At 43.3% G+C, this 25,021-nt stretch overlaps 1 protein-coding gene across 3 annotated transcripts in view; it reads left to right on the forward strand.

Annotated features, from left to right (window-relative positions):
* The window catches only part of FYN (FYN proto-oncogene, Src family tyrosine kinase), a 209,644-nt gene that overhangs the window by 113,419 nt on the left and 71,204 nt on the right, over window positions 1-25,021 (forward strand). The gene's annotated exons all lie outside the window — the stretch shown is intronic.

The following is a 25,021-nucleotide window of genomic DNA, read 5'->3' on the forward strand; positions in this document are numbered from 1 at the left end:
CGGTCGTTTTCGCTGCCATGAAGCTCACTGCGTTCGAGTGTTTTTGGAGAGCCCCAGAAGCTTGTGCTGTGTGAGCTCTAGGCACTTTGATCATAGTGAAGTTTATTTAATTGTCAGTCTGTCTGGCTGTTTATTGATTATCAAAGTGTAGCTCACATACAGTGTCGCATATTTTCAGGTGTGCAATGTAGTGATTCCGCTTCTCTGTGCACCACAAGTCTCTCTCACCACACGGTGCTATCACCATACCATTGACTATATTCCCTGTGCTGAACCTTTTATCCCCGTGACTTATTCTTTCCATAACTGGGAGCCTGTATCTCCCACTGCCCCTCACCCATTCTGCCCGTCCACCCCCCACCCCTCGTCTCTGGCAACCACCAGTTTGTTCTCTGTACCTAATGGCTCGGTCTCTTTTTCTTTGTTTATTCATTCATTTTTGTTTTGTTCTGTTTTTGGATTCCACGTACAAGTGAAATCACATGGTATTTGTCTTTCTGTGTCTGGCATATTTCGTTTAGCGTAATGTCATTATGGTGAGTTTCTTACGATAACATCCGCATTGATACGCGCCCTCAGTGTACAGTACTTAGAAAATACAGAAAAGCACAAAGGACAAAAATTATTCCATCACTCAGAAATTATCACACATGTTGTTAGTATCTTTGTCCAGTGTCCAGATTTGGAAGTTTTTTTAAGTGATTTCAGATTGCACTTAATGTTTTACATCTTATTTTCATAACTTGGCACTATACCATGAATATTATCATGTCAGTAGTGTCAATAAGTTTATTCTGCAGTGTGATTCCAGCGCTATCTCCTATCCCACTCTAGGAATGTGCCGTGGTTTATTTAACCAGATAGGAAACCAACCTCTATTTTTGCTTATTTTGGTTGTTTCGAAAGACTTGGGTTTTAACCATTTTTAAAAACAACGTCATACTATACCATTCTCAGATAACCTTGTTTTCATTGAGTGAATTGCCCAGTCAGGTGCAAGCGAACAAAAAAAGTTCTTCATAAAGTTTTATCTCATTTTTTGTTGTTATTTTATCAAAATGATAATCAACCCCTGAGTGGAAAAGAAGTATATGTGCCATAGCTTGCCGCTCTAAGAAAACGCAAGCAGACCAAGCCCCATGCTGATGGATACACCCAAGTATAGAATAAGTTTAGGGGTCTCAGGTGTAGCAGGTAGTTCTTAGACGTTAAATATCATCCTGTGCTTGATATAGTGAAATTTCGATTAAAAAAAAAATTTTTTAGTAACCCTCAGTATTCAGGTAGATGAGGAACTTTCTCAACCCTCTCTACCTACCTACCTCTCGCTCAGTGCCTCTCTCTTCAAGACATCTGTCTCCTTCCCGATGTGGGATGCCATTTGAAAGGCTGGCTCCTGCTCACTTTATTGTAAGCTGTGGGGAAGAGAAGGTGTCAAGCCTATTTTCCCTTTGAGGCAGAGTTTGATTTGCAGAGGCCTGGAGCTTCCTGTTTGTGTTTCTTTTCCAGTAATACGTGTGATTCACCACAGTTCAAGGTAACCCCCAACTACAACGCCTCTTTTTTTTTTTTTTTCAAGTGGAATTTTTCTGTGGAAACCATAGAATAGAGAGGAATCCTGAAAGTCTTCCATGAAATTGTGCTCGCGGCATCTCATAATTTTGCAATTATATATTGTAATTAGTTACCTGTTTTTCTTTATTATTTTTTAATCACTCTATGCTCATACAAACGAGGTATGCATCATAGAGCAGGAAATGAAGGTCAAGAAAAATAAGTCTTGTATTTTTTTGAAAAAAATTACTTTGTTGCTGATACATGGGAGCAGAATTTTTCATATTGAACTAACAGCAGTTTGCTAAGGCCTTTTGTCAATTTTAATAATTTGTCTGTAATTTTTCTTAGGTCTGTGTAACCAGTGTCATCCATAAATAACCATCAGATTTAGTTCTCCCTTTGCAACATTTATTTATTTGTTTATCTTTCTTATTTTACCCCTCTGCCTAGGACCCATAGTATAGTGTTAAGCAAAATAGAGAGAGCACACCTCATTGACTTGTTCTTAATTTTAAAGGGAAGGCTGAAAAAAAAGGGGAGGGGGGGAGAAGGCTGCTAGCATTTTGCCATTGAACATGATGCTTACTGTTGGGATTTGGTTAATACTCTTTTTTTAAGTTAAGAAAGTTACCTTCTGATCCTAGTTTGCTAATAAGAGTTTCTGTTTTTTTTTAAATCACAAATAAGTGTTGAATTTTACTCAGTGCTGTTTCTGCATCCATTGATAAGATCGAAGGTTTTTCTCTGTTAATCTGATAATGGGGAAATTGCTGTCAGCAACTTTCTTAAGTTCAATCGTCCTTGCATTATTGGTACAAATCCAAGTTAGCCATGATATATTTCATGCACTGTTGGGTTCATTTGCTAACGTATTTTTAGGATTTTTATTTGTATTTATATCTGAAATTGGTCTATAGTTTTCCTTTCCCCTACTACCCTTGTCTGGTTTTGATAGTAAGATTCTCTATCTCTGAAAGCGTGCATCTTTTTTTCTCTAAAACTATCTGAACCTACTGCTTATTAGTTTTGTTTTCTTTGATGGCGAGATGAGTAGATTTTTAACCGATACATCAATTCATTTAACGGTTATAAGACTGTGTTTTTCTGAAATTCTTCATTTCAGTGAAATTTTCAAACTTAATGATATACAGCTGTTCCATAGTACATTCTTATTTTTTGTTCTCTGCTGGATCTATAGTTATATTCTCTCTTTTACCCCTAATTTTTTTTCTTTTTTTTTTAGTGTTCCCTGTGTTTTTCTTGATCAGTTTTGCTGACTTGCCTATCAGCCTTTTCAAATAAACAGATTTTGCTTTGTTAATCTTCTGTAGTATTTCTTGGTTTACTGATTTTCTTAGTTTCTACCTTTTATTATTCCTTTCTTCCACTTACTTTGGATTTATTCTCATTCACTTTCTTACATCCTGAATTGGATACTCATTAGTTTTCCATCTCTTTTCCTTTCTAGGATAAAAATTTAAGTATTTTCCTTAAGTATACCATTAGTGGAATCTGCCCAGTTTTATTTTGGAATGTTATCATTACCATAATTGTTTCATCTTTGATTTCATGAGTTACTAGCAGTGTCATTTTAAATTCCCAAACAAGTGAGAGTTCTTTAGTAACCATTTTGTTTAGGAGTCTAACTTTAAAAAAATCTGTTATTAGAGAATGTTGTTCTTATGAAACCATTTCCACAAAATGTATTGAGACTTGGTTCATGGCCTGGTGTGTGATTGACTTCTTAAAACATTCCGTGAATATTTTTTTTAATGGATATTCTCTGATGGGTGCTGGGGAGATAGAGCTTCACACATTAGATGAAACCTCTTAACCATGTTGTTCAAATCTTTTATGTACTTTTTAACTCATCAGTCATTAAGAGAGGTATTGTTAAAATCTCTCACTGTGTTTGTCATTCTGTCCTTACAGTTCTGACAATTTGCTTTAATCCTGGAGGAGTATCAAAGAGCCTTTTGCTGACACCATCCTCTTTCTCTCAGAACACGGATAACCTTCTCTGGCTTCTAAGTAACTATGAATCTAGTTTCCCAGAAGCCCTGAGTTCAAGGCAGTCACCTTCAGATTACCTTGTTAGATTTAACACTGTGGGCTATTTCAGAGGAAAAGAAAAGAACTGCTATGCTCGAAAGAGCCTTAAAGTTCATCCAGCTCCACCAATATCTGTTTATCTAAATTCTGCTAGAACAGCTCCATTGTCACACGGTCTCTACCCTCCTTGGGAAGTTCTCATTATTAAAACAGGTCATAAGAAAATATTCTTCTAAAAAAAAAAAAAGAAAAAAAATATTCTTCTATGTAACAACCCATCAGTTTTTTTAGATTGCTTAAATGTCTTCTTTTGCTTAAAGCAAAATAATCTTAACATAATTCCAGGTCTTTTTGATATCTATTATTTTCTGAACAAGTTCTAGATTCTTTTCTTTTTTTAAAAAAAGAATTTATTTATTCATGAGCAATACACAGAAAGAGGCAGAGACATAGGCAGAGAGAGAAGTAGGCTCCCTGCGGGGAGCCCAATAAGGGACTCAATCCCAGGACCCCGGGATCATGCCCTGAGCCAAAGGCAGACACTCAATCACTGAGCCACCCAGGCTCCCTCGAGTTCTAGATTCTATATAGTCATGGCTTGAGAGACTAAAATATCTCATTGGATAACTACCAAGGAACCCCTCCAAAAAAATTATATTATATGAAGGCTAAAACTCACTGACTCTGTCATATAAGAACTCTCTCTTAAGATAAACAGTTGAGATGAGACTGTGCCTCTAGTCTGTTATTCTTAGGGTATACACCAAGATCCACGCAGTCCTTGTCCTGAAGATCAGCAGCAGCTACCGGAGGAAGGAAAACAATACACGGCAACAAATTTCCTGTTATTAAAAAAAATCCAACTTTCTTTAGAAATTTTGCTGGCTTGCTTTCTATGTTTCTAATAGATAATAGGGAAAATCTTGCCTTTCATTTGCTGACATAAAGGTAAATGTTATGTTTGGAAGTTCCAGAATTCACAATTTATATACTGAGGGAAAAGTAAGAGGTGTCAGAAGGTCTCATCCTCCCATGGGAATAGTACCCTATTGTGCTTGCAGGGAGTTGGCTGTAAATCACGGGCACTCCACCCCCTTTCCCTCAGGATCCTCTCCTACCATCAAGAAGGGAAACCTCAGCTTAAGGCCCAGAACTATTCAGACAGTTAAGGAGTCCCATCTTCAAGCAGACAAAATGCAAGTAATATCTTAATTACTTAGGAAAATGCTTAGGATTTACTTAATGAGGAACAGAGAGACAGCATTGCCCTTTTAAATTGTCCCTATCTAAAAAAAAAAAAAAATTAAAAAATAAATTGTCTCTATCTCTTGGTGCCTCAAATTTCATTATCGTTGCAATTTAAAGACTCAAAATTCAGATTTGCTAAGAATAGGTAAATAGAACCTCTAGTGTGACTACTCCTTCATTGTGATTAACCTCCTTCGCTCAGCCTAACTAAAGGGAAGACCTCCATGATAACCAGCAAGACCTCTTCTCTTGGTTAAGACCAGTTAGGTTTGTTAACTAATTTTTACCCAACATATTTATGTCAAAAGGTCCCAAGTTTCTAAGTGTTTCTGAGACCTTACCTAAAGTGAGGCCAGACCTAATGCTATTTTCAGCAAACTGCGTTAGATCACACCGGCTTCCCTGCAGCCATGTCAAACAATTGACTCAAATTGAAATTACTCAACTAACACCCACCCCCCAATCTTTTTCACACGTGCTGCTGCTCAAACCCACACATCCACCTTCCTGTACTTACATAACATTTTTTTTTCAGGCAGGCCCTCAAATTTTCCTCACTAATTTTACCATCTCCATTCTGGCCTTATTACCCTAGGCTAGCAAGATATTTTTGTGTCCTGAGGTTGTCACTTGTAACATTTCTGATTCCTCCAAAAGTTTGTCTCATCTGAATATTTTATCAAGCAAATATTCCATGTCTTCATCTAAGATGTTGGCAAAGTTGTTGGCGAGCTCAGAGCCCTGTTTTATGCCCACTAGAGGCCACCTTCTAAGTGGACATGAACTCACTGATCAGCCCCATTTAGATATTATCATTCATTGCATTGCCCTGGTATCCAGGCCATAGTTTCCTGTCTCCCAAGGGAATATGAGAAGCCTTTTTGGATGATGCATTGCTGAAGTGCACGTAGAACCACATTTCTCTGATCTCTTTCAAAACTGAAAGTCGGTTAACCATCCCTATCCTATATGAAACCAAATGCTGAAACACTTTAACGGGATTACCCAAATTAGGCTTTTCTCATCTAGCACTCCTTGATACTTTTTCCATAAGACCAATCTATTTTTAATAAGACCAATTAGTGTTGAGATTTCAGATATGGAAATGGGACTGAATTTTATCCAAAGCTATTTTCACCCCTGTTTTTGTGGGCGTTTGGTTTAACAATTTTCTTCATGTGTGCTGAACTATTAAGTACTAGAACGTGTCAGCTAGAACGTTAGAGATAAACTAAGACCCCCCCAGCGCCATTCTGCCCGTTGCAACCCTGTCTGCCCCTCTACCCCACCCTCCCCACCACCTTCCTAAATCAATATTAATTAATCGATCCTGGCTTGGTTCACCAAAACCGCTTCTTAGCTGTGTGCCCTTCTTCTGGGTGCTCCCTTTGCTGAGCCATTCTGCCTAGAGCTAGCAGACCAAGTCACTCGCTCAGAGCTCTTCAGGGTCCTCCTTCCACACTCCAAACTAGGTCCTGTCCTGCTCCCGTGGCTGGCAGTCTGCTCAGAGCCACCTCCCGATTCCTCAGACTTAACACCACCTCGTGGAGTCATGACTCTTCCCTGATGTCTCCTCTGCCTCCCTGATTCCCTGATGCCATGCTTGCTGCCCGTGTTCTGAGGTGGGGAATGTTCCAATCCATTTCTAAATTTAGAAATCTTGCTCCTCTCTCAAGCAATAACCTAAATGCTTCTCCTTAATGAAGTCTTGACTGATCCCTCCATTGAAAGTGATTTGTTCTTCTACTGAGCTCCTGGTAGCACTTGTAACTTCCAAGTGAGAGTCATATAGGACTGTCTGTATCCTTGTTTTATCAAAAGCCGCTCCAGTGCTGGGACGATAGCTTATTCATCTTTTAAGTTCACAAAGGGCCAGGTGCCTAGTAGATGGGACAGGTTGGTTGGCTGGTTGGTTGAATGCGTGGATGGATGGTGTTGAAATTCAAGAGATAACTTGTCAAGATCACAAGGTTTTGAGTAATAGATTTGATAATAGAATCAGTTTCCAAATTCAGTGATAAGATGTTTGCCCAACACTGTACCACATTCTATCCCCTGGTTTTGCTTTGATCTTTTTGTGGAAGTATTAGTCATTAAACATCCAGTTTTAAGAATTAGACTGAAGTCCCATATTTAATTGTAATACCTCTTGATTTTGCACATTTAGAAATAAATACTTGGGGAAAAGGCACGGTGGGCTTTTCTTACCACATTCTTTGAACTTCCTAAATAATTTATGCCACTTCGGAATCTTTGTGCCACACAGCTTAAAACATCTGCAAATACATTGGAAACATTGGTCTTACCAACTCTAAAAAAATCCAAATTCTCTTAACAGGAGAATGTACTTGAATCATACTGTGTCAGCAGTTTTTTGTTTGTTTTTTTGGTTTTATTTTGAGTGAGGAGTGGGCTAGGAATCTGATGTTAAAAATAAGAATTTAAGCCCAGGGATGAAATGGTTACCCACCAGAGAGGTGGCTGAGAGAGGTGGTGGTTCTGGCTTTCTCAGGCTGCAGTGTAACAAAGGCATGATGTTGTCAACCTGAGGTAGGGCTGATTAGCCTCATTTGAATCTGAAAGGGAGCCCACATCCTTCCTGTTGCCACGCAAAGATGCTGAAAAGAACTCACAGAGAAAACAGATGGACTAATATGTGTTATGTTTCCCAGACGTCCTGTCCCCACTGCCCCCCAAAACAGTGCAATAATTGGGAATGAGGTTGAACGAGAAAAGAACAAAGGAATGAAAGTATAAAATGCCGAGGAAAAGCCAGCCAGAAGCTATTCTTTTTAATCTGCTTCTCTTAGTGCTTTTTCAAATGTGGTTCTGTAGATAGTGGCGAAGGAAAAGAAATGCAGGGTCATTTTTTCCGTTTTCACGTCAAATTGTTATCTTGCACAATAGACCCACCGGGACTTGCTCTCATTCATGGGTTGACCAACTCCCACTCCACCAGTTTCAAAAGTGAAGGTGGCCAAGCTGTCCTTTTGTGATGTTGGAGCCTCTTTCTTGCTTTTCAAAATAAGTCCCCCCCACCCCGCAAGTCCAGAATGGCTGAAGCCCAGGCCATTTATTTCAACAATTCAGTCAAAATTTCCAATTTTCCTTCAGTGTTAATTTAAAAGAAAAAAAAAGGCATGACTTATAGCAACATGGTTATGGATAGACAAAAAAAGAAAGGAGGGGAAGAGCCTGCATGTCTAACATTCTTTTTCTCACCAAGTATTTATTGGGTTACCTCTAGTACAGGCAAGATTCATCAGTATTAATGACATTAGGGTCGTGTTAGAGAAAGTCATAATGGAAGGAATCTAGAGTCCTCTAAATAAAGGCAAGAACTGCTTCAAAATGGGCAAGTATCGCTTGTCACTACATGTTCAGAAGTTAAAGGTGTCAGATTTAAATTAGATATAACAGGGAATCATACAGAAAAGGGGATGTAAATTCTAGGATTCTTTCCAGGGAGAATCATGCAGTATTTCTGGAGGTCTTCACAATAAGCAAGATTTCCATCCCTACGCGCACACATTTATTTCTACAGTCTCTTAATTCCAAATTTGTTTCCACACATAGATTTTTGAACAACATTTGCTTAAAATATTCACAGGGTCATGAATGTTGTCTTGCATTGTGCTGAAACTTTACCTTGTTATAATTGAGTTATTTAAACTAATTTTTTTTTACCTTTTAAGGAAAAACTCTAGAATCATCTAAAAAAGTGTATAATTTTCCTGAGAGATACAGAATAGCTTCCGACAGATGATTAGATGCTTTGAAAATAAAAAGAAACAGGGCAGAACCTGAACTAAAAGGAATAACTGGTTCTCTTTGCCCTCTCCTGGGATATTTTATAACGTTCGGGTTTGCCTTTCAGTGTCTGTTGAGTTAAGGAGCTCTTAAATTCTTCCATATTAGGAATATAGTCTTGTCATATAAAACCCACTTATTTGGGTACACAGGCAAATGGCATCATCCTTCCTTTCGGGTAGCCCAGTCTGTCTGTTAAAAACATGATTATTATCACCATTACATTTTAGCTGTTGCTCCAGAAAAAGACAAAGATGTGTCACATATGAAAGATCAGCAGTCAACATTAGAGCTGCAAATATTTGGGGTTTTTTATTATTACTATTATTTACCTTCACCCATGAGTTAACAACCCTTAGGAATTTGCCACAGATATAAAATATGAGCACTAGAAGAAATATTCAAGATTATCTGGATCAGGGGCACTGAATGGCTCAGTAGGTTAAGCATCCGACTCTTGATTTCTACTCAGGTCACAACCTCGGGATTGTGAGATCGAACCCTGCATTGGGCTCCACGCCGGGCTCTACGCTGGGCATGGAGCCTGCTCAAGATTCTCTCTCCCTCTCCCTCTAACTCTGGAACCCCCACCTTAAAAAAAAAAAAAAAAAAAAAAAAAAGCTTATCTAGATCAACCATTGTAGAGGCTAGGCCCAGGGAGAATGAGTGGCTTATCTGAGGTCGCCAGTGGGTCAGCAGAACAGCAGTGCACATGTTTGCTTTTTAAATTATCCTACTCACCTATTAGGGAACATATTTCAATGCAGATGGTTTACCACTTTTAATCAAATGCGTCATATTTTAACTTGAGTTAATCCTTTCAATTCCTGAATACATTAACCAGTGCTGTCAATAGGTCTATAATGCAAATCACAAAAGCAGGTAACACAGGTAATTTTAAAGTTTCTAGTAGCCATGATGAAAAAGCAAAAAGAAACACATGGAGGTAATTGTAATAATATATTTTGTTTATGATGACATAGCCAAAATATTATCATTTCATTAGGCAGTCAATAATTTAAAATTTATTAATGACATACTTTACAACCTTGTCTTCATGCTAAGTCTTGGAAATCTGGCTGTGTACTTTGTACTTAGATCACATCTCAGTTTGGACCAATCACATGCAGTTAGAGATCACGTACCACGTTGGGCAGCTCAGGTCCCTACAGCTGACCAGACCTAAGCTTTGCACCAAACCCCAGGCTCCTAGCCTTTGAAATTCTAAATATCCCTGAGTCGATTTCACATTTCTTTTGAATTTTTGCTCTTAACATGCCAAGCTTGTCTCCTGAAAACCCAAGAGAAGTAAGCAAGCACAAACTGCTGTAAAATGAGTGTATCTACTGAAAACATAGTCCGGCTCTTGCTAAGATAGTGTTACTGTGTGATATATGATTCCTGCCTTCCTCTAATTCCATGAAGTTCTGCATTTCCTTAATGTCAGAAGTTCCCTTACCAGCTGCAGCTGTTTCCTGTGGATAATGCTCTAAGTGGCTTTTATTTATGAGATGTCTTGTGCTGTAACTGCCATCAGAATGAATATGTATTCCGAAGCCTGTACCCCGAGTCAGCCTAATTAACGATCTTCTAAGAAATAATTGTTAAACTTTAGCTGTAGCTCTCCACAGTGATATCTCTCACTTTGACCTAATTACAAAATTTAATGTTAAAATATGTAAGGGGGGTTGGTTGGAGATCAAAGAAGAGGATCATTTTGCTTTCTGTTTGTTCAGCATCATCTTTCACATCTCCCAACCCCCACCGCCAAGCAGACAGGCAAAGGCAACACATGGAATAGTAATGAATGACTGTAGAAGCTGTGGCTATGTCTTATTTCCCTCACCATCCAAGCAGGAGGAAGAAGAGCTCCTACCTACCTCAAGGGCTCGTGAGAATGAAGTACAAAGCACAGTATCTGGCACATGGTGCTCAGCAAAAATGATAACTGTTATTATTTACTTTGCAATTGCTTCAAAAAAAAATGGTTAGGCAAAATAGAAAGCAAGTAGGTGTGTCTAGTCTGAAAAATGGAAAGGGAGCCTGCCAGCTCTTTGTAGCACATTATGCACATGATTCTTGGAACCAAACCAGGCTCCACCCAGAGCTGAGAGCTTTGTGTTTCCAGTGTGTCTTCAGCATGACTGTGAACCAGCACCCCTTTCAGTGAGGATGGGAATGTTGGAGCCAAAATGACTAGTTCATTTCAAACGACAGGCATTGTACAGCGACGGCGGGGAGGAGCTGACCCAAATGGTGCGTTTCGAGTCATCAGAACAGTATTCATATCTGATTTTCATAGGGACTTGTGACAGATGTACAGAGGAGGACTGAAAAAGCGTTTTGGATGCCATTTGGATTCTTTTGTGATGCCTCTTTACACAGTTCCACAGAGTAAGGACGTTTGCCTGTGCTGCCCGATAAACCCCTTAGCTGGAGCTCGTCGACGCTCCTCGAAGCCTCCGGATATCGTCTCCCAGTTGAACACAACCGCAGTCTCGCTGCCTAGTTGCTTGGCACACGTGGGTGCACTCCTCCTGTTGGAAACGGGGAGCCCTAAGAGGATTTCTGAATCACTCCCTCTCTCTGCTGACCTCCCTCAGACCCTTACTGACGTGCCCCTTGTGGCGGGAACAACATAGACTCCTAGGCTACGTCCAAGACTCCATGGACAGACTGTTCTGAAGGAATGCTTTGGTTACCTAAGTCATTCGTCTAACCATTCATCCTGAGTACCTGAATTCTCAGCAAGTTGGCTTCTCCCTTTTGGGGGCCATTTCTCATCTGTTTCCATGACCCAGACATCCAGCAGTAAGAGAATACAAAGGGTGGTCTCTCTCTTGGTTTTCTTGATTTTCTTGAAGTCTTAGCCCATAGTTCAAGGTCCCAAAGACCAAACTGGCTCAGGAGGTCAGCGCCACTTCACCTGACCTTACACACTGTGCCTTTCTTTTTTGCTTTGCCTTGGTTAAGCACTTGCACACCCCAGCAAAAGGGAAGGCTGTTCAGAACATGCCAAGTAACGTTATATTCACACCATGGAGTATGGCTCAGTAATGAAAACTACTGTAGCGAATAAAGCAATAAAAACTACTGTACTGCTCAGCAATGATAAACTAGGGAAAGGCATTTTATTGTGGATAAATGGCAAAAATAAGTAAATAGAGAAAGTACTCACCGTAGGACTGCATTTATATGGAGTTCCACGCCAGACAGAACTCATCTATGTGGTAGAAATCACAACGGGGATTGTTTTTGCATGGATCTGATGGCAAGGGGCACTGATGGATCTTTCTAGGGTGATGAAAATGTTCTCTACGTTGAGAGGGGTTTAGGTTACACAGGCACATTTGTCAGAATTCATTGAACTGTGCACTTGAAATCCATACGTTGCGCCGTGTGTGAGTTATACCTAGACTAGAAAGAAACTGGGGCGCCTGTGGGGCACAGCCTGTGAAACCTCGGATTCTTGGTTTTGGCTCAGGTTGTCATCTCAGGGTCGCGGGATCAAGCCCTGCACTGGGCTCAGCATGGAGCATGGCATCTGCTTGGGAATCTCTTTTCTCTCTCCCTCTGCTCCTCCCCTTCCATTCCCCGCACCCAACCATGCACACAAGTTCTCTCTCTCAAGAAAAAAAAAAAAAAAAAAAAAAGGAAAGAAAGGGAACTAAAAAGTCCATAATCCTTGCTAGCCCTCCCCCAATTATGAGAAATTCTCTTTTCATTTCTGAGATATATATTTTTTCCAAAGCGAGCTCCCAGGTAGCTGTTCATCACCCTCTTTATATCCCAGGTACGTAGTAGGGCAGCAGTTTCCTATTTCTTTTGGACCCTTCCTGGTGCCACAGTTTACAAATGGTCAGCCACATTTCAGAAGCATAGAATGACTCCCTTTTCACAATGATTGTTCCAGATTATATGCGAAATCAGTGTTTTCTAAATTGTGCAAGGGAAATTTATTACTTGAAGAATAGTTTCTGGAAGGCATTGACTATTCATTTCCCAAATTTGAGATTGGCTCTATTAATTTAGAATTTGGAGGAGTGCTCTCACACCAATAAAGTGTCCAGTGTTGTGAAATGCAGATGTTTACATTAGATTTTAAATCTGTTTCCTACCCCCCACCCTGTCCCTCCAGTCGGTCCTCCCTGCTGTTAAGTAATCTTTCTGAAATACCGATCTGTTGTGTAATCCTTGCTCAGAAGCTTTGATGGCCTGCTCCTGCTTTCACATTTAGGCCCCTGCCCAGCTTTCTAGTTGCCCATCTCCACTCTTTGGCTTTCATCACACCAAACAAGGCTGCTCTCTGAGATGTTCCTTCTAGACTCTGTGCGTTTGTAAGAGCTGGAGAACATCTAGTTCAGCCCGTCCCTCACCGGTCCTTCCTGCAGGCCCAGCTCAGATGCCTATGCTCTGAGAACCTGTCCCAGCCTCCTCAAGGTAGGAATGACCCACATGCTCAAGCTCCCAGAGCATATGTGTATTTCTCTGGAGAACACACTTGACCACGTTAGAGCGGACAAATACTTTGCACGTCTGCCTTAGGTTGGCTGGTCTCTCCTCAGCAAGGGGACTAGCGTTTTGCATCTTTCTATTCTGTGCATGTTGCTAGATACACGCTATTGGCCAATAAAAGGAGGGTGGTTGGGTGTTTGGATTCATTCCTTCCTTCATTCAGCCCTGCAGCAGTAGCCTTCTTAGTATGGACCCCTGACGAAGAGGCCAGTAAGACCAGAACGTTGCATGTCCCTAGCAAAAGCAGACTTGCTTTTGGGGCATTGTCACATTGTTCTGGTCCTGCATTTTTTACTTTCCTTTTCCAAGTATTAACAAGACTCTGATGGTGATCTCTGCCTGAGTTGTACTTACTACCCCGTCCTCTACGGAAGGAATTCCTACGTAGTTCGGAGGAAGAAAACCAGAACGTACCAATGTCATGTAAACCAGGGTAGGAAAAAAATGAGAAGCCCAATACAAATTCCACTTAATGATAAATTAGCTTTTTTATATTTTCCAAATACCTTCACATACACCACCTTGTTTTATCTTCACAAAAACCCCATGAATTAAGCAAAGAAGGGACCGTTATGCCAGCAGGCAAATGAGAAAAACTGAGGTGAAGTAAAGGCCAGATGATTTACCCAAAGTCACACGTCTGGTTAGTGATAATGCTGAGACCAGAATAGAAGTCCATGTGCTCCCACCAGGCTGGGAGATTTTCAAAAGTACGAGTTCCCAGGAAAGATCAAATAATTGCTGGAAAAGCACTTCCGATCTCCAACGAAAACAGATCTTTCCAGCTGAGTGCCCTCCCTAAGGCCTGAAGAGTATTATCTGCCAAGTAGCTATTCTTTTGTCTTCTGCATGAACTACCCCAGGCTGAAGGCCACTGTGAAATCTGTGAGAATCAACAGCGGCCACACACTGCCAAAATATATTTGCAGCTTATGGAATAAATGTCCATTTGGGTAGAAATTAGGGAATGCCTTTTCTTAAATCCCTGCTGGGACACAGGTATGGTGCTAATGCTAAATGCAGATACGGAGCTTTGTCACTTGCTGCATGTGTGTGCGTGTGTGTGTGTCTGTGACAGAGAGCGAGAGGGAGACAGGGAGAGAGAGAGGGAGACGCGAGACCTCTCTTTCTGCTGGGCCAGTCTAATATTTAAAAGCAAATATTTAACCGCGGGATAATGGCTGCAGAAACTGCACTTGCAGCTGCAGCAGCATCATTCCTCTGGGGAAGGCAAGATGGCCATTTTCCAAACTGCTCATAAAGGGCGAGAGTCGGGAATGAAGAGACAGCTTGCTCACACTCAATACTGCACAGTCCAGCCTTGTGTCTTGCATTAGAGACCTAGCTCGGAAGCTGACTGCAGGGACAGCTCATTGGCTCTGAGACCCAGGGTTCATTCTACAAGACCTTTCAGACCTCCTTTTTTCTATTATAAACAAACTTCCACGCATTTTATCGAGAGTGAAAGAGCCATATCTTTACAGACATTAAGCAATGAGAGGCTGTGAATTTGGTCCACCTAACCGATTGGTGCACAGTCACCCCAAACCTTCAACATGTTCATAACTGTTCAGAGCCAAGTTGCCTCTGATAGCAAATTTTAACCCCTCTTGGGGACCCATCTTTGGAATCCTCTTGTCCTTTCTTCACATCCACTGTCCCTTCCCTCTTTCCCACTTAACCTTTCTTTCAAGGTCTCCACTGGCTGGCTTTGCTAGCCAAAATGTACAGACGTTTCACTGACCACAGTTAGAAAATGAGCTTCTGAAGGAAGAGGCGCCAAAGGATCCTTGGGAACCGCACAGGAAGGAACTCACCTTGGGCACCATCTTGGTCAAAGCCCTCATTCTTCTGACTCTATAGCCAGAATTACACAAGTATTTCCTTTTATTTTCATACCTATTTCAAACCTATTTACACAGCTGTTTCAAGGATCTAGAATAAAACATAAGGGGGAAAGTCATGAAGTGAAATAAGAAATACAGAGAGAAAGATGAAGAAAACCACCTTTTTTGTTGCTGCTGCTGCTCCTGAAATAACTCACTAATATTTAACCTTGTACTTCACTTGGAATTTGGGTCAAAACTATAATGTTAAAGAATGTCATCAAGGTCCTTTACCATTACAATATTAACAGAGCTTTATTTTTTTTTTAAGATTTATTTATTCATGAGAGATAGAGAGAGAGAGAAAAAGAGAGAGGCACAGACACAGGCAGAGGGAGAAGCAGGCTCCATGCAGCAGGGGGCCCGATGTGGGACTCGATCCCAGGTCTCCTGGACCACGCCCTGGGCTGAAGTCACCTCTAAACTGCTGAGCCACCCAGGCTGTCCAACAGAGCTTTCTCAAACGTGGATTGAGTGTGACCACAATAATAGGACAAATTGTGACTCATTGACTATGTGGGTGTTTGTAGGTACATGTGACCTTGCCACGTAGATTTTGTTCTCACTAATTTCCTCATCAATAAATAAAAAGGGAACAATAATTAATGTCTATGTCACTTTTTACCTAAAATGGTAAATGACACATTCTCATACTTGGCTTTTGGCCTTCGGATTGAAATTGAGTTCTTCAACTAGTGGGACAGTTCGGTTCAGCTGCAAAGCCTGTTTGGTTCTATTCCCACAGAGCATGTGTGAATTCTTCCTTTTGTCAGAAGCTGAGATTGATGAGTTCTCCCTTCCCAGTTATTTCACAGATGATTTGCAGTGAGCCAGGCATGGACTCAAATCATCTCGACTGTGAGGGTCTGAGTTGAGTTGCTGAATATCATGTAAATGAATAAACCTTGGCTTCAAGCCCAGAGAAAAGGTTGGATGTTAATATTGTTGTACACACCTTCGGTATCTTTGGGAGCATGACATCATATTAATATTTCTTGGGGGTGTTTGTTTCTGCATTGGGAGACATTGATTTGCCACATTGAATGCCACCAGTGACAGCTTTTCCTTCTTTTCTGAAGGTTGGGGAAGGAGCACGGACTTTATATAGTCAGATAGACATGAATTTGAAATCTGTCTCCATCATTCCCTAGCTGTTTGCTCTCAGACAAGTTTCTTCATCCCTCTGAGTAGCTTAGGTTTCTGGCGGGAAAACAGATTAAACAAAGTGGAGATCCATCTAGGACAGTGCCTGGTATAGAGTAGGCTCTCAGAATCGTTAATCCCTGTCTCCTTTCCTTCTTTGCATTAGGAACTCTGGGGAGTGAGCCTAAAAGATGGGGTTTTAAAAATTAATTTTTTGATTGAAGGTATTGTTTTAATCACTACTGTTCCTACAAAAAGAGTAAGACCTTTCTGAGGGAGTCATGAAAGGCAACATGGCATAGCCTAGTGGTTCTCAAAGTATGACCCAGACCAGCAGCTTCGAAATCATTCAGGATCTTGTCATAAATGCAGGTTCTCAGGCCCTTCCCCAGTCCCCGCAGTCTGTATTTGCAAGCCTTTCCAGATAATTCTCATGTGTGTTAAGTTTGAGAACCGCTGGTGCAGTGAGAAGAACACCAGACTAATTGTTACGTGTTCTACACTATGAGCCATTTCCTGGCTCGGCCTCGACCTCCTCACCTCTGAAATGAGAGGTGAGAGGGACCAAATGGTCTCTACATTCTTTTCCAGTTCTGGCCTTGTGGTTCTAATTTCCGGCTAGCTGTACCCAGGCAACATTCTCACAGTGATCGTACTCTAAAACAGAGGGAAAACTTTGTTTTCATTATTTCAAAAGTAGTATATTAGTGTTGTAGAAAATAAAAATGAGCAAAATGAAGAAACTTAAAACCATCCAGAAACTCAGTATCCCCATCCAAGACACAGGGATTTCGTCCTGGGCTCTTCTAGTCCTTTTTTTTTTTTTTTTTTTTTTTAAATGTGAATGCACCTCTGCACATTAACCTATCTCTATGTATAGAAGCATCTACCTATAGTCATTCAGTATCCATGGTTATACAGTCAAGAACAGGCTTTGCTCCTGTGGAACTTTCATTCTCATGGAGGGAGGTAGACAGTAAACAAATAAGTAACTAATTAAATAAGATCATTTCTTAGAGTATTAGGTATGTGAAGGAAATAAAACATAGTGCTACAAGGGGCATCTGGGTGGCGTGGTCAGTTGAGCATCTGACTCTTGACTTCAGCTCAGGTTATGATCTCAAGGTCATGAGATTGAACCCCATGTTGGGCTCTGTGCTCAGTGTGCAGTCTGCTTGTCCCTCTCCCTCTGCTTGTTCCTCTGTTCCTTCTCTCTCTCTCTCTCTCTCAAATAAATAAATAAATAAATAAAATCTAACAAATAAAAAACAAGACTGATATGATAGAGTGACCGGGCTGTAGTCAGTTAAGAGAAGGTCACATTTGAGCTGTGACTTGAATCTTAGGAACAACCCAGCTATGTGGGTATTGGAAGGGGGAAGCCTTTCAAGCAAAGGGAGAAGCTTGTGTGGAGGCCCATGTGGTGAAGGGGGAAGAGATGTGGAAGGGAGAGCCGTAGAAGAGGTGCCCAGAGAGATAGGCAGGAGCCAGAACAGGGACGGCTGTAGAGTTTAAATTTATTCTGCATATAATAGTAAACTACACTAAGACTAGGAGAAACTTGGAGGGAAAGAAGATCACAAAAGATTGCTACATAGAGGATGGATTGTAGAAGGCAAGAATGGAAACAGGAGAAGCAGATTCCTATTTCCACCTAGTGTTTTGCAACTTGCATGTTTCCCTTGACTTTAACATGAACATCTTTTGGGATTATTAAGTTCTGCTGCACTATTATTGTTAATGGCTATAATTTGAAGACTTTTTTGAGTCTGTTAGTTGGTTTCCTGTAATTATATAACTGGCATCCCCTGGTCATTTAACATCTTTAGTTGATATATTTTTACTTGGCTGGGGGGCCAGAGGGAAGCAAGTGAGGCACTCTCCTGGGGTGCATCATTTAAAGGCACCAAAAAAAATCCTCAGTAATCAAGAGAAATAATATATTAATGCTATTTTTTTAATCCCAATTACCAAGCCTTCTGGCATCTCTTTATTTTGCTCCCAGGGCAGGCGCCTTGCTCACTTTATCCTAGGGCTGGCCCTTGCACTTTTATACAAGAAAAACGTAAGAAAGTAGTTATTTGTCTCTAGGCTTGATTCTTCTTTTACTTACCCTCTTACAGAATTATATCATTAATTTAATTGTTAGCTACATGTTAACCGTGCATCTTCCCATCACCATCTTCATTCTTAAGCAATTAGAAAACACAAATACACAACAGGTTATGGGTTTAGACCCATATTCTTCATTTACAGGTGTGTGGGGGCACAGATGTCTTAAGCACCCTATATTCCCCTGACTGATGAATGGCTGTGATCAAGTATCTGCTCCCCTGTCCTGCTCAGTTGCCCTGGGGGTTATACTGAGGAGGTCTACATGGCTCCTGTGTGGAAGTCACCTAGGAACGCACAGGGTGTCTAACTAGCCTCACCGTATAGTTCCAGCAGTGACCAGTCGTTCCCTCCTTTCTGCTCAGACTTTTTAATTCTCTCCACCTCAGGAAAACTGGAGAGCCAAAAAAAAAAAAAAAAAAAGTTGGAGACTTTTTCTGTTTAAACAGAAAAGAGAAATTCGCCAGAATCCAAAAGAAAAAGCCCTTCGAGTAACCAAATAAGTCTTCCATTTACATGTTGGTGTCTTTCTCTGCATCACCCCAACACTTGGTCTTCATGTAGAAGTTGAGGCTCTTTTCAGCAAATAATTAAAGACAAAGGTGGGATCTTTGTATCAATAGAAGCAGTCGCCCTCCCACTCCCCAACCACAGGGCCTGTGTGCTTGTGGCACTGTCGACCTTGGATACTCAGACCTCTATCCCACGGCTGGTGTCAGCCACACACGTTCCAGGCAGCCCGTGACACCACGGAGCGAGGGCCCCCATTGACACTCTGGAGCTTCTCCAGGCTCCACCAAGCAAACTGTCTTTCTCTGCTGTCATTTACTCCTTTTCGTTACTGAATCCAGTGAGCCTATTTTCAGCAAACAAATAAGTGTTGAGCATATGGGTCAGTGGGTAGATGGTTAGCAGGAATGATTATCATCAGTAAAGCCAAAAGTCCAAAAACTGTTAACCCAAAATGTTGCAAAGTCGTATCCCTCTAGACCACCCAGTTCAAAGGCTCAGTGTCTGATGTGTCTAATGTGGTTGGAAGAGTCCCCTGCTCTTACCCCAGCACAGGTAAAGGAGAAGACCCAGGTGACCTTGCTCTAATGCCTTTGAGATGGGGGGGCCATTCCCAGCATCTGGTGCCTGATTGAATCCAGCCCCCCCACGGGCCTGTGGAAGTCCCAGAGCACGAGGGAAGGTCCTGCGTTCCGGTGACAGGAGCCCTATGGGCATGGACAGTGTAATGGGAAGGGCTGATGACACTTCACGGAGCCACCGAAGCCATCTGTGAGGAATCAGAATGTGGCTGCCCCGAGCCCACCTGTTCCTTAGTCCCTTTGAGCTTTCCGATCATATCAGGCCAAGAGGACTATGCCAGAAGGGCCAGGGCTTTCTGAACTGTCTCCTTGTGGCTTTGAGGAAGTAGTGGAGCTAAATATAACTCCTTCTGCCTGAGACCCATTTGCTTTTCTCTGGGTCATCAGTCATCGGAGTACAGCTTCTGAGAAATCTGTACTTTGAACATTAGTATTTATGTGAAAATTAGCTTAGTAGATGCAAAAATGCTGTCTGACAGGAGTGCTGGCATTTTAGTGACCCCTGAAATGAGCCCTTTGGTGGTGTGATTCGTACTGAGATTTTTAGCCCCAGAGTTACACTAGAAGCTCCTTTTCTTTCTCTCTAAAACCAAACAACCCTCCATCCCCACCTTCCAACTGACACCTGAGCATTGTGGCTGTCGTACAAATGTCGTGGTTCCTTTTGAAAACTCTAAGGCAGTGGATTCTTTCCTGAGTCGAAACCAAATGAAGACTTAGACAGAAATGCAGCTCTCCCCCTTCTTTATTTTCTTTTCTTATTGTCTTTTAATTTTTATCAGGATAATTCATTTTGTTTGTCTCCTCAGCTAAACTCACAAAATGCTTTGACTGATCCATAGCGATGAGTTTGGCAGTGTAGCCGGACACCAGTAATGGCAGATGGGCGCTCCTCCTGGGCAGCCGGGACGTCACTGGATGTCATTTGTGCCTGGGGTAGAAAGGCCAGCCATAACCCCAGGAGCACCCCCAGCTCCAGCAGTGCCTGCGCCCTTTACATACCTTACATGCCCGGGCCTATTAAACCAGCAGTGCACTGAGCGCCTGCTCTGTGGCCAGTTAATGGTCTAGACGTTACCTACTAATTTGTTCCATATGAAGCTGATGTTTCCTTTTTTTCAGGTCAAAGATGCTCCGGGAACAAACTTCCTATTAGTAATTAATAGTAGAATGTCTATTCTTCTAAACACCGGCATAATACCCATTTTACGGGGGGAAAAGCCAGAGTACTTTTAGCCGCCTACTCAAGGTATAAATTCTAACCCTCCATCATGGCTTTTCTACCCTCTGACACCCGAAGGCAATGAGAAAGGAAGGAAGGAGAAAAAAAAAAGAGGAGAGAATTAGAAGGCAACCCATTTAGAACTGAAGGAGTGCATTTGAAGCCATTAAAAGAAAAATCACTCCTGTCTCTCTCCTACATGCCCAAATAACGAGCTGCCTGGCAGGGGCCTCTCTTGAGACGTTTGGCTGGGCAGGCACAGGCTGCTGCAGCGGGGACCACAGCAGCCTCGAGTGAGAGACGGTCCCTGGCAGGGCCGTGGGAACAAGGCCGAGTCGCACAGAGATGGGCTCTGCGTGGCCTCCCTGAAATCCAACCCAGACTCCATTTGTGTTTACATCACATCAGCATCTTGATTTCCTCCCAACATAGCATCATCATCTCCCACACATATTGCATCTCGCCGGAACACCCACATTATTAGGAGTTAATAATGATTTAAAACTAAACAAATTGCCGGGGCGCCTGGGAGGCTCAGCGGTTGAGCGCCTGCCTTCGGCCCAGGGCGTGACCCCGGGGTCCCGGGATCGAGTCCTGCGTCAGGCTCCCTCCATGGAAGCTGCTTCCCCCTATGCCTGGGTCTCTGCCTCTGTCTCTCTCTGTGTGTGTCTCATGAAAAAATAAAATCTTAAAGATAAAATAATAAAATAAAACATCTTTAAAAAAATAAAGAAATTGCCTCCACCCTCGGTACGCCCTTGAGGCTGAATAACAGCAGGGCAGGTTTCAGGTGCCTCGTGGAATCTGTACAACTTTCCACGACACCTTGCAGATTTTTTTAAGCCTAACAGAGCGATAGCCACGTGGCCATCGGTGCTTTGCCCCAGGGATCTATCAGTCTCAACGTAGGAAGCTTACGGGCTTGGACAAACGGAGGGAGGTCATCTGGCCAAGCCACGCACTTTCCCCATTTGTTCGCCAGAGATGGGGTGGGGGGGTGGGGGGCAGTGGAAGCCACTCTGGGCATCAGGAGGAGAAATGAGCATGAGGGAGGGCGACAGGGACCACCCTGCACGGCCTCCCCGAGTGAGACCAGACAGGGCAGTGGGAAGGTGGAGGGCGGCCTCACACCGGAAGGCATGAGGCTGCTTTCACTTCTTTAGAGGAGGTTCCTGATCTCCCTTTCTAGTCACTGTCACTTGGAAGTACGTATTCAAAGCCAGGTTGCACCGGCGCTGTACGTCGGTCGGCCTCAGTAGGCCAAGAATCGCAAACATGGGCCCCCCCCAAGAGGCTTGCGCGAGGAAGAAGACCCATGGCTCTTCCCCAGGGCTCAGCCTTCAGCCTTGTCTCCTGCAGCCTCACCTAGAGGTTTCTTCTCACCTCTGGCACGGAACAGCACCTGCAGAGCAGCACCCTGTCTGGGGAGGGGGTTGCCTTGAAGACGAGGATGCCAGGATGCCGGGCATGCTGACTCCAAGCTCCTCCCCAGACGAGGTGGAGTTTGCGTGAGGGGCACACAGGCCCAACCTCGCCTGGGCAGCCAGGGCTGAGAGAGGAAGAAGAGGAAATGACGGCGAACTTTCCCAGCTCCTCAGGCCGCTGTCTCTGACCAGGGAGCAGCACCCCGGCTGCTGGTGCCTTTCCCATCACTCTTCTCCAGTGAGCTTCCCTGTGGCCGTAACCACAGGCCTTGGAGGGGACCCAGCTCCAAAGATAGGTCTGAGCTGGTGTTGTAAGCCCTCAACCCGGGCCCTGGCCGGGAAGTAAGGCCCACATTGCCTCTGGAACTGGGAAAAATACGGACTCCCGGCTCTCCCTCAGACCCGCGGGGACACGCGTCCTCTGGCTCACAGAGGCATGTGTCTTTAGGATTTCCGCCTAGGAGTGGAACTGTGACTCAGAGGCCAGATGCATCTTCATCTTCACTAAATAATATAACATTGTTTTTGCAAAGTAATCCTAGCAGTTTACATCCCACCGGCAGTGTTTTAGGGAGTCCGTTATTCCACATTTTTACCAGTACTTTGTATCATCAGACTGAAAAATCCGTCGATGGCATCACTTCTCTGTGCTAGAATTACAATGGAGAAACGAAGGGGCACGGTTTGGGGTAGGTTTGGTTTGGTTTGGTTTGGTTTAAAAATAAATGATATTTTGTTACCTGACCTAAATGAGAATACAGAAATGCTCTGATCCCCCCAAAAAAAGTGATGAATTTTGTTTGTTTGGCCACGGGAAACAGAGCCAAAAGTGAAAAAGAGAAATTTAGTTGAGGCATTATTTTAGGCTGAAGGAGAGTCCGATGTTTGAGGCACAAAAGAAATAATGGGGGAAAAAAATGGAAAGGGAGATTAACCAGCCAGCATATTAGGACAGACACAGATTTAAAACAGTTGAGATATGGTTAAGAAAAAAACAAACTTAGGGGCGCCTGGGTGGCTCAGTGGGTTAAGCATCTGCCGTTGGCTCAGGTCATGATCTCAGGGTCCTGGGATTGAGCCCTGTGTCAGGTTCCCAGCTCAGCGAGGAGCCTGCTTCTCCCTCTCCCTCTGCATGCTGCTCCCCTTGCTCATGCATGTTCTCTCTCGCTCTCTCAAACACATAAATTCAAAAAACAAAAAAACAATTTAGTAAACAGCTTAGTGGGTTTGGGAAGGCAGGAATTGGTATCAATGATCAATTTTCTATAAGAGATACAGAGATCCAGTAACTTTTAGCAACATTTTTAAATCTTAGCGATGAAACCTGTGTGGAAAGTGCAAATCTTGAGAAGCAAGTTGCGTAGGGAATTAAGAGGGGTCTTGGTGGAGCGGGCATTCGGAGAATGTGTGTCCAGATTAAAGATGAACCCTGGCAGACACCAAGGGTGTGCAGGCTGGTTTAACCGCGGGACCTTTTGTCCTCCCTCCCCCCTGCCTGGGCTGATGATCAGCATGTCAGGTCGGCCTTTGTCAAAAGAGAATTATGGCAGAGCTGGTGCCCGGGCTCAGTGCAAGTACGTACCATTGTCACTCACCCAGTCAGCTGGGGTCGCATGGAACCAGGACAGGCTAGCTCTGCCCGGTGCTGCTGCTCGGAGCTGCTGACCGGTGACCCTTGCTGGTGGATGGGCAGTCTCCGTCCCCTGACTGTGGTGGTGAGCTTGTAGATGTGAGCAGAGCTGTCATAGCCAAAATATAAGCCATCGTCTTCTGACATCAGCCTAAAAAAAAAAAAAAAAAGTGTCCATATTACATATTCCATGCAAAACTGAGACATAAACGCCGCTTCTGCCAAAAGCCGTTGCTATTTGGCTTGGTGCAACAAACCGTCTGTGGTTGGAGGGGGACCTCACACGGACCTGCGCCTCTACCCCTAGCCCCTTCAGCAGGCTCCTCTTGCGGACATTGGAGGTCACCAGTCCGTTGATGCGCAGTAGCTGTTACGTGCCCTTCTGAGTGGACAGGTTTCATCTTTTTCCAGATGCCGTGCATCGCAGGTGTCCATCTGTCTCTATTGTCTGTCCTTGTCACACTTAGGCAACCGTCTATCCAGCTGCACATCTCCCCCTCCTGCCAGCCCTAAAAGATCTCGGGCTTCTCTTAGCGACAGGCGTCTCTGAACATGTCACTTAACGTGGTCCCATAGTAAACCGGCTCGGCTGCAGGACGGTTTTAGATCTGCATTCTCGCTCGCAGCAAAAGCTACAGTGTCGCCGTGGTCGGGGGTGATTCATGAGGTAGGAAGCAGGCAGAGATGGGAGCTAGAAATGGGTCGTTTGCCCAGCTGAAGAAGTCACGTCTTACTCAGATGCACCGTCCACCCGCGTGCGGGCTTCTCCCACTCTCGGCTTCCGTGCTTCTCCTCTCCCGGCCCCATTCCAGTACGTGTCTATCACGACCCAGTCCCTCTCCCGCTTAATCCTGAGCATCGGCTAGTTAGTGTGTAAGTCCTTCAGCCCTATTAGCACACGTTTAAGATTATGTCTTAGACTCAACTGTAGGTTGCAATCCAGCGCGGCCTAGCTGGGGGGCTTTAGGCACGTAACTTGCGCCCCTACCCTTGTCCCCTCATCTGTAAGAAGCTGCCAGTGAGAATAATGCCCAGTTCACAAGGTTGTTGATGGATCAGAGGAGATCGTTTGCTTATCACGCACAGCACAGCTTCAGGGACTCTAGTGACCGCTCAGTAAAGTGGACGCGTCGTTGTTTGTGATCTGGCCTCATTTCCAGCCACCTTCCCAGCTGCTTCTATCCATTGCGTTGAATTACCAGCTCCTTCTTGAGCGGGAGCCTGGCGCCTTCACTCGTAGAGCCTTGCAAGAGGCCGGGCACACGTTTCAGTGCTCTGGAAACGCAGAAACAAATCCCGTAAGCCACGTGGAACTGTGTCCTGCCCCATGT

Source organism: Vulpes lagopus, chromosome 1, assembly GCF_018345385.1.
Source record: "Vulpes lagopus strain Blue_001 chromosome 1, ASM1834538v1, whole genome shotgun sequence".
Lineage (NCBI taxonomy): Eukaryota > Metazoa > Chordata > Mammalia > Carnivora > Canidae > Vulpes > Vulpes lagopus.